Source organism: Gymnoscopelus microlampas, assembly GCF_963454915.1.
Source record: "Gymnoscopelus microlampas genome assembly, chromosome: 11".
NCBI classification, from domain to species: domain Eukaryota; kingdom Metazoa; phylum Chordata; class Actinopteri; order Myctophiformes; family Myctophidae; genus Gymnoscopelus; species Gymnoscopelus microlampas.
Window position 1 is genome coordinate 32,980,727 of NC_139948.1, and position 11,204 is coordinate 32,991,930.

Consider the following 11,204-nt stretch of genomic DNA (forward strand, 5'->3'; position numbering starts at 1 on the left):
AATAAAAAAATATAACATACAAGACTATTACTACGTGATATTTAATTATTATTATTTTTTGACAATAATAGCAATATACTTCCGTACAAGATATAGAGACAATTTGATCTTTGTATCAGGGGGTTCCCAGCAAAATGCTTGATAAATAGGATTTAAAAAAACATAATATCAAATGTGGGTCCATGGCCTAATATGCATAGCAAACTGGTGTGCTTGAAATTAAAAAGAATTAGTGATGTACCATACAGACAGAAAAGAAGTCCTATCATTATCCCACATACTGTATAGTTGTACAATGTTCTGGTTACATTAAACATTGTGTAAACGTGAGCAAACAAGGGCAACGTGCAACAGTTGACCAAAGGTGTATGAATTAACTGCAAAGGTTCACGATGACTTAATTGTGATTGTGAAACAATCAAATAATGGTATTATCTTTTATTAATTGTTAAAGTGCTACTTATTACTTATTTCAAACCATTTCTTCATTTGTCTGTTGACAGTATGGCTTGGGAATTAGGCCCGTCACAATTTTCTAAAACTTTCTATAATAGCAGATCTACAAGCTCAAAACGTCATGATGGGACATGTTGTGAGCGTCTAGATGGGCTATTTTTGAAAACATAAAATAAAATAAAATCAAGTATAAAATTCTTAACTAAGAATATGGCCTGTTTTGGCCATAATACAGTACCTTACTTAGCTTGATTATTAGTACTAGTCATTGTCAGTCATTTTGTTATTGCTATTTTGCTATCTACCCTGTGAAATGTGTTTTCTAAGCCAACAATTATTACATTATGTACATGTTTCAATCTTGACTGCCAAAACCACAATCATATCATTAACGGCAATTATTTGTATGACAAATAATCGTCAACTAAGATTGTGATTCATAACTGCTCTATTGGAAAGTAGTTCTACCGTGAGTATTCAGAGTACTGTAGCTGTATCCCCCCCCCCTCCCCCGATGCTAGGGAGGATGTTTTACAGTAATGTGACACTGTCTCAGGATGACGGTCACTGTGGTAGAAGAACCATCTGCGCCAACTTGGAACAGCATTTTGCTCTTGTGTATTTAGGCTGGCAGAGGGGGTATTGTGTAAATATGAGGAAATTATTAACCCATTAAGACCTGAGGCCGATTCTACAAAAATGTCTTCCAAATCCCAACAGTATTCCGAAAAAACGTAGGTTTCTATATCAGTGGTTCTCAAACCTTTTCATGTCAAGGACTCCCAAAATGATATGTATTTGGCCGCCGACCCCCATCTCAAAATATTTAGTTCCAGGGACCCCCAGAAGCAAAGATTTGAGTTACAAATGTTCGCTTTAAAAATATATATATTCAAAGATTTGCACAAGTTTTCACATTTTTCAAAAATAGCAGACAAGCTCTTAGCGCGGCACTCGGTGCCGTGCTATGAGCTTGTATATCTGCTATTTTTGAATAGCCAAAGTGTCTCTATCTGCATTGGCCTGTATTTGCGACTTCTCTACATACAATGTGCAGCCAGAGCAACCAAACCAGTGCACCGTCAGCAACTTTCAAGGATGTTAAAAGTCCTTTTTACTGCAACGCACCTTTCTAGTGAACAACTTCCTACGGGGCGTGTAAACAAACCAGGCTATTCTATTGTTTGTGTCACTGAGATAAAAACACCACGTTCTTATCATGTCTCAGTTGTCTGGAAGCCATGGACGTCCACCCCTCCCTTATACTGAACTCACTGGAGAGGGGAAGAGAGGAACTCATTAAGAATGAGTGAGACAGAGAGAGAGAGAGAGAGAGAGAGAGAGAGAGAGAGAGAGAGAGAGAGAGAGAGAGAGAGAGAGAGAGAGAACGAGAGAACGAGAAAGAGAGAAGGAGAACAAGTGACAATATTGTCTTGAAATTGTTAATATCACCCTTTGACATGAACAAGCTAAATGGTCTAAATTCCTATAGCGCCTTATCCAAAGGCCTTTAGTGCATTACATTCACACATTCACACACCGACAGCACCATGCAAGGCGTCGACCTACAAATCGGGAGCAGTTAGGAGTTCATTTTGATTGATTGATTGAATACTTTATTAGTCAGAAATGTGAACAGCACGAGGTATAGTCAGACATATAGGCTAAAAGGATAACACAAAAAAAGTCCTGGGGACCATTGTGGTCCTATGTATTCAATTCATCAACATAGCATCAAAATAACACAATAATACATATCATCAACAAATATCATCAACATTGCCTTGCTCAAGGACACTTCGATACAAAGCTAGGAGGAGCTGGGGATCTTCCTGTTCCCAGACAGCCGCTATACTGTACCTCCCGGCCATCCTTAACCTGGGGTCCCTATTCTGGGGGGTGAAAATTCAGCGCAAATAGCACATCTACAAGCTCACAACACGTCACATTTCGGCGCATTGTGAGCTTGTAGATCGGCTATTTTCAGCAAAGAGATTTGGTACAGAGGCAAAAAAGGAACGGACCTACTAATCACCTGGGGGATGCTGGTCAACAAATATAGGGTTTAAGTGAAGTTTGGTGCAGGATGGGTAGCAGCAATGGAGGTGTAGGAATACATGTTGTGGATGTCAACAGTCAGTCGGGCTGGTTGACAGACAGATTTATGAGTGCCCCAGGGCAGCGGCCTAGTCCAAGCTAAGAGCTCATGGTCATGTGACCCGGTGGATTAGCATTAGCTCAACTAAAAAAGGGGGGAGGGGGCAGTGTGCTTGTCACCACCTACTTCCTGATGATCACGTCCTTTTGGCTGTGTGTCTGACAGATAGACCTTTATTGATCCCACGGGCAGTGGTGGAAGAAGTACTCAAATGTTTTACTTAAGTAAAAGTATCAATACTGCATTGTGTTACAAGTAAAAGTCTGTAATTTAAAATTGACTTGAATTGGTAACAAAATGTACTTAAAGTATCAAAAGTAAAAGTACTAAAATGTTTGAAAATAGCAGATCTACAAGCTCACAGCGCGTCGCATGTGAGCTTGTAGATCGGCTATTTTCAAATAGCTTAGGTATAAAATAGGGCTAAAGTGGTTAATATATGTTTTATAATGTAATAATTTATATCTACAAAGTAACTAGTAACTAAAGTTTTCAAATACTTGTAGTGTGGTAAAAGTACAATATTTGCCTCTGAGATGTAGTGGAGTAGAAGTAAAAGTACTGAAAATTGGAAATACTCCAATAAGGTAAAAGTACCTCCCAAAAAAAAGTACAGTACTTGAGTAAATGTACTTAGTTACTTTACACCACTGCCCATGGGGGAAATTCAATTGTCAATGGCAGTACAGCAGTTATGAAACACAGGACAGAAGGCAGAAGAGGAAGAAGGAGATACAGCTAGGAGTAACATCCATTTACACTTTCCCCAGAAGAGTGTTACCTGTGCCTTCTATGCAATCCCACACGTATGTGAAACTTACAGAAGGGTGAGCTCACAACAAGTCAGGGGCACGGCACAAAGCACTGTGAACTTACAGATCTGCTATGTTTGGTGTGTGACATCAAAATGAAGTATATCAAGGCCTCTATCATGGTCTCTCCGGTAGGTGACTCAGAGAGTCTCCATTGAGCCAGTCATCAAATTGAGCCAATCATCAAATTATTGGCTTAGAAATGTGTCAAAAAAAAAAAAAAACTCAGGAAAAAAATGTCCAAAAGCCACTATTTGTAAATATTCTTTGCTCAGCCATCATTTGTGAAGGTCCAGAAAGAGTATTTTCACAAACAAAACATAACACTTGCACGATGACTTCTTGAATGATCCATTCTCTTCCTCAACTTTCAGACAACAGACATCTCTCAGGCTATAGCACAGTCATTGTATAAGTGATTCTGAGACCTTGACTCACAGCTTAGTCAGTTGGGAAACCACACAGACATCAATCTAGACGGATACTGTACTAGGCCAACATCTAGCCACTCATTATGACACTGTCATGAATAGGTCAGCTAACTTTCCAAAAGCCCCCCCCCCTTACTGAAGGCTTCTTATCACAACTTATCATCTTCCAGTGCTGAGCTTACATCTTTGCCTGACAGTGGGGAAAGTCATGAAGTGATGAGAAGTGAGAACCCTAGAGAGGCTTATGAACATGCCATGCCGTGAGCACATGGCACAGTCAGTGCACAAGAAAATCAAGGCAGGGGCATAGGGTTCCCTTCCCTGTTACACTGCTGGTTCTGCTTCATCGACAAAATCTACACAAAGCTATTCTAATACTTATTGTTAATCGACTCAATGGATTAGTCTGATTAACCTCTAAACCCTGTTTTATATTTATACAAAAATAGAGAAAATAGCCGATCTACAAGCTCGATGCAAACACGTTGCATCATGATTCATGACGCATTGTGAGTTTGAAGATATGCTATTTTCACAATAAATGTTCATTCATTGTAATTGAGGCAAAAGTTTTAGATAATCGTGACATTGATTTGAAGTCATATCGCCCAGCCCTGTCAGGGCAAGCTGTGCCAGCCAAGTCATGCCTGGCCGGCGTGCTACGTCCCTGTGCCAATCCCAAAACATTCACTCTCAGAGAAAAGGGAACAGCCATGATGTGTACCTGCTACATAGTGGGAGTGACAAAAGCCTTCAGCCATGGTTTATGGATCATTATAGGATACGTCTCAGGGACTGTTTGAGCAGGCGAACAGCTAATGTACCCAGCAATGACCAATACATCATGCAAGTTTGAAAAAAAAAAAACATTACAAAGGAAGAGTTATGTTAATAAAACAGGTTGTGAACCAGACCAGAGCTAATGTCATGTATAAAGGGCAAACCGCATCACTTCCTCCAGCTGACAGAAAAGAGACATCATCAAATTAAGCCTTCTGACAGCCTTGAAGAGAGAGGACCTTAAGCTCATCACACAGCCTCTATAGAATATTAGAATCAGCGAGGATAAGCGCCTAATTTATACTTCGTAAATAACTGATTTTCAAGTGATAAATGCAACGCAGACACAAGGCCCTGTAGACGGTTCAGTCATTCAAGGCAGATGTCTAAGATGATATAGTAATGACATACACTAGTGGAGCATATGTCCAAAGGAAAATATCACATCAAAGTAGGGATCGTAGGGAGTCAGCATTCAGCATGTTAGGCCTATGTGATGCCTAACATACCTGTTAGGCATCACGATCACGATCATGATGCCTAACATACCTGTTAGGCATCACATAGGCCTAACATGCTGAATACACACACACACACACACACACACACACACACACACACACACACACACACACACACACACACACACACACACACACACACACACACACACACACACACACACACACACACACCTTAGAACCAAAGCAGAGGCATCAAAGCTCAAGTGACATTTTATACTTGTCTCTTAAACACCAAGGTGTTGGTTCAGGAGTTCATTCAGCCTCTATGGACAGATTTAAAAATGGACCTTTCAATACATTCCCTTACACCTGACACACAAAGGTTGAGATGTAGGCCTTCTAACTTTTCTTTTTTTTTACACCAGTGCGCTATCATCTACAATATTATTATTATTGTATATTATTGTATTAAACACAATCTATCTACGTTCCAAAGTAATTTCAATTAAATATTTGTTTTATGAAGTAGCTCGTATTTGCACAAACCAGACTTATCTATGACAAAATAAATACTTCTAAATATGCTTTTAAGTTGTGCATACAATCTCCTCTCTGTCACACTGATATGATTTGAAACATAAGGAAAAACTGTCAGTCCAATTAGTCTCTACAACCTATAATACAACGCTACAGGACAGTAGTACTTACATCTAGGCTACTTTTTCCACCATGTGCCACTGCAGTAATTGAAAGACCATTTGCATTTTATCAAAAAACATACTGGAAAACTAGCCGCAAGCAATTTCTTAGATCCTATTTTTAATATCTGGAATCTAGAGTGGCAATACCAACCCTTGACAGCCCATACATCCAAACAGAAAAGTCCTATCTGGTTGTATTAAACGACGTTAAACTCACCAACATTGCAGCATATGGAAAGCTTTAAAGGCATTGTAGGGAACATTAAGCCTAAATTTAAAAAATATGCATATATATATTTTTTGCATTTTCTCCCCTCTATCAGCCACTATATAATGATGCTGGGGTGTTTTCCTTCATTGAAACACAGTCCTCTGTCTGAAATCCGTATTTTCCCTTCTGTTTATGTTCATGTTGTTTATGTCCGGGTCGTAAATTAACGCACGCATGTGCGTGTCCGTGCGCGTCCGTGCCGTATCAACTTTTTACTTTCGGTTTTAAAACGCTCTCAAACTTCTTTTTTGAGGCACATAATTTACTTTTAAAAAATCGTTTGGATAGAATTTAGTTGTTTAGCTTCATATATGTGGTCAATTTATCATGAAAGAGCCTATTTAAAAATATAAATTCAGAGAACCGTAGGGTCGGGCATTTCCGCGAATTGTATCCGCATAAGGCAACCTATTTTGGGCATGACTCATTTAAAAAGTCCGCCCTGCGTCACCCCCTGGTGGTCGGGGAAAAGAACTGCTGGAGGGGCGGTGTTTGACAACAGTTTTTTTCTTTGATTATGTCTGAACTCCCTACAATGCCTTTAATTATCCTTTTTTGTGTTTTGAAGCGCTCGTTTTCAATAGCTGCCTCCTGCATTATGTGCAATTTAGAAACAGGTGGTATGCAGGACTGTTGAGTGATTTCCAACGAGCACTTCTAAACCCCAACACAAAATGATCACCTGCACGGAATTTATGCAAAGAATCTGCAAAGTTTTTGTTTAAAAAAAATCCACATGTTATGAGGATTTTTATTAAACAAAAACTTTGCAGATAGAAAGAGGATAATTCAAGCTTTCCGTACAGCTGCAATGTTGTTGGCGAGTTTAACGTCGTGTAATACAATCAGATAGGACTTTTCTGTTTGGATGTATGGGCTGTCATGGGTTGGTATTGCAACTCTAGATTCCAGATATTAAAAATAGGATCTAGAGTTGCTTGCGGATACTGGAAAACGAAAATGTTCGACAAAATGAAGGCCATTCTTGAGAAAAGACAATGGCTGCTTCTACCCAACAGCAGCAGCAGGCAGGCTTTCACCTGTCAAACTTTTGAAGCACGCTCATTACGCGATTATATGCGCCTGAGCGCTGCTGTCTAACGGTTCCTGCAGCCCCAGCCTATAAAAACATGTCCATGCTCTCTCTATGTACACACAGGATACATCTTTATAGTCCTATTTCAGCTGATAGCTTGAGACTTTGTGCCTCATGTAGATTACAATTTGTGCCGTGTTGTTGTAAAGACCAGCGTTGCATTCTGTCGCTTTGACAGGCAAGGCTGGGGGGGGGGGTCCCTGCCTGTTGAATCACTAGGTCTATTACAGAAAAAATAGATAAAGCTAAGGAAAACTTAAACAAACAAAAAAACAATATAAATCATTATAACAACCATTGGTGATGTCAACTGGTCAATGCCATGGCAATAACTGAAACTATTATTTCCATGTTTAGATAGAAGAGCGCTACCCACACACACACACACACACACACACACACACACACACACACAGCGGAGAGAGCAGTTTGTTTACAAAGCGCTGTCAGAGCGTTCTTTCCCGATAAAGACCCTCGGCAGAAGCGCAGCGTAGAATAAAAGCCATGAACGCCATGTGTCGTTGAAGCAGACCTACCTCTGTGTGAAGTGTCAATGTGTTGTCCTCTAATGCTCCTCTCTTTCATACAACTCAAGGGAACCTGGAGCAACGTGAGCGACGACCTACGACAGACAGGAATCTCTCAGTCGCTAGTTTCCAACAGTTCGCTACGCAGTTCTCTCTCTCTCTCTCTCTCTCTCTCTCTCTCTCTCTCTCTCTCTCACGCCCCCCACACTCACTCTCTCTCTCTCTCTATCTCCCCCTCTCTCTCACTCTGTCTCACACTCACTCACTCTAGTGTGTGTCTCTCTCTCTCTCTCTCTCTCTCTCTCACTCACTCACTCACCCCCCCTTCTCTCTCCCTCTCTCTTGCCTCACTCACTCACCCTCTCTCCCCCCTCTCTCTTAATTTTCAATTTCAAATGCTTTATTGGCATGATAAAATACGTTTTACGTTGCCAAAGCATACATATAACATAAAACAAGTCATAACATTACATATACGAGGATAACAAGTGAATGACATACATCTCTCTCACTCACTCACGCCCCCCCCCCCTCTCTCTCTCTGACAAACCGCCCACTTCCGGCGTATGTATAGTGAGGACAGGCAGGGCCGTGTTTATGCACAGGCAATGTAGGCACATGCCTATGTCTTGTCGGGGGGGGGGCCGAAAAATGCCCCCCAAAAAAAAAATAAAAAAAATTAAAAAGTTTTTTTTTTTTTTTTTTTTTTATTAAATAACATAAGCCTAACCTAACCCTAACCCTAACCCTAAAACCGAAATAAAGTAACAAAGAAACGCCCAAAAACGGCCACAATCCGCGAAATAACCGCAAAATTTCGCGCGCGCGCGCTTTGCGCGCGCGCATGGGTCGCGCACATGCACGCGCGCTGCGCGCGCGTGCATGTGCGCTGGGGGGGGGGGGGCCCGAAAACTGTCCGTTGCCTAGTGCGCATTTTGACATTAACACGGCCCTGAGGACAGGGACGTATATTTCTCCTGATTGATTGATTTAAAGTGATTTAAAGCCGTTCTGGATTCATAACAACACTAATACTAATACAGATAAATATACTAATAATACATACATTTAATGTTCACGCTTTAGATATCTTATTTTCACTATTCATTATTATCACTTGCTGTGAGACACTGTTCTATTATTTTCCTCCACATCCTTCTTGACACAAGCTAAGTAACAGAACGAGAACGAACGAACAACTCTGGTTATCAGAGTAGGAAGGCTAAAAGTCATTATTCATAATTTTAAAGGTTATTTCTTCCATTAGATTCAAACTGTACGCTGCAGTGGTTGCAGAGCTCAGCTGTGCCACACATTAGACCATGGCATGTAGACTGGTTTACATACGCATTAATGTGATCATTTAAAATACATAAATGATTTAATGTGATTCCCCCAAGGTGGAGCATAGCGCCCCCTGGCGGTAGATGGACTCTCAACTGTATTGGATTGGCTGTTGGCAAAGTATGCCTCCCTTATTATCACATTTCCATTAGGGTTGTAATGGTGTGTGTGTGTGTGTGTGTGTGTGTGTGTGTGTGTGTGTGTGTGTGTGTGTGTGTGTGTGTGTGTGTGTGTGTGTGTGTGTGTGTGTGTGTGTGTGTGTGTGTGTGTGTGTGTGTGTGTGTGTGTGTGTGACCGATAGGAGAGCAGAGTGGTAGGGAGTAGAAAGGGAATTAAGGAGGATTCAGGGAGGGAATGGTGAAACATAGAGCAAATTAATTATTGGTGTGCGCCTGAGGGAAGCAACCTCAGACAGAAAGTGAAGTGGTTGCCTTGGTGAGAAAGAAAATGAATAGAAATAGCCCTTGGTAACCTTTGCACAACTGTTGATTTGAATGCTACACTGTGGGTTTCTCTTGTCTTGCACCTCTCCCTCCAAACTCCACTATTTATCCATTTCATTGTCAGTAGCTTAATTATAATAGTATTTTTTAAATCTCCATATTGACTAACTTTGCCATGCTCCAGTGCTACAGGAGGGAGAGAGAGATAGAGATATCTGTTGAGTTTAGAGTTTCTAACATGGCTTAAGTGTTACATGTGTAAATAGAAATACTAACCCAACAACATAAGGTCACAGAAAGAGAGAGAATTAGAACCTTTTTTTTCACTTCCCTGTGAGAAACTCTATCTGCACATGCAGTTTGACAAGACAACTATTTCTCTACATTGTCTCTCTCTCTCTCTCTCTCACACACACACACACACACACACACACACACACACACACACACACACACACACACACACACACACACACACACACACATCAGCACACACACACATCAGAACGCTTCAGGCGTTGCACTCTGTTGAAGCTGAATCGATTCCCAAACTGATTGGCTGCTGGCCAGGCCTGAAGGGTGACAGTTGCTTCCTAAAACAGCTGAGTCAGCAGCCGCTGATGGTAAAAATCTGAACGTGTCTGCCTGCCACACCCCCTCCTCACCTCAAACCATGCAGCGCAAGAGCTGTGTGTGTGTGTGTGTGTGGTCAAATCCCCCATGTTAACACTTGAGTGTTAAATTAACACTCAGGATTTGACTACAGTATGTGGTCAGGGGAGAAGTGTGCATGGGGATTGCCTGTCAGAGAAAATGATACACAGAGGACACAGACTGAGGTAGACATGACTATAATTGTAACTGGGGGGGGAATGTAGATCCTACTTCCTTTTCCCATTTCCGTAAAGCATCCAATCCCCCCTAAAGCGGGTAGCACTGCTATGTCCATGGATGTAATACTATGTCTATTTTTCATAGCTCTTTTCATGAATGACTTGAATGTTCTGCGCTGAAACGTGAATGTGTGCGATATGCCAGCCAGGCACATATGCAGAGAATGTGCAAAGGTGATGCCTGAGGGGATGTCAAATTACACACGCTTCTTCAGTGAGTGATATCAGCTGGACTTACTCGTTTTTAACCAGAGAAAGCCAGGGAACCAAATGTGTGTCAAAGAGCAGTGGTCATCAAACTTGTACAGCAATAGAAAATAACTACTGGGTGGGTGTATGCTTGCTAAAATCAAAGTGAAAGAGGAAGAGCTGTTCTCAAGTAAATGAAACATAATTTGTAGAAATATTACAATGCCAGAAAAATATCTTCTGCTTTAGATTCTGTCATCTTCTTTACCCCTTAACTTCCTTCTCACAGCCCATGGAGTAGTATGACAGGGCTCTGAATTATGAGCCATTGATCTGACTGAATATTGGATGCCGCAATAATCAATTCCATTTCACCAGAAATATGTCCAACAATAATTTACGCACCTGCTAAAACTAACGACAGGAATAAATATACACTTTATTTCAGTGACATCCTCATAATTCTGAAAACTGTGAAGGTGAATCTCAACTTATTTATGTAAAATATTTAAGTGTTGTGTATGACTTTGTTTTAACATGCCATATAATCACAAATAAATTATCACATTTAACAAGCAACTCAGTGAACACAAAAAGTGACACCCTCACCCTTTAAAATAAAGCAATAGAGCACTGCGC

At 40.8% G+C, this 11,204-nt stretch overlaps 1 protein-coding gene across 1 annotated transcript in view; it reads right to left on the reverse strand.

Moving 5' to 3' along the window:
* The window catches only part of stat5a (signal transducer and activator of transcription 5a), a 73,332-nt gene extending 65,428 nt beyond the window's left edge, over window positions 1-7,904 (reverse strand). The window contains exon 1 of the mRNA XM_084072758.1: window positions 7,706-7,904. The gene's annotated coding sequence lies outside the window, so the exon portion shown is untranslated. The remainder of the gene's footprint in view (window positions 1-7,705) is intronic.
* Between the last annotated feature and the right edge of the window lie 3,300 nt (window positions 7,905-11,204).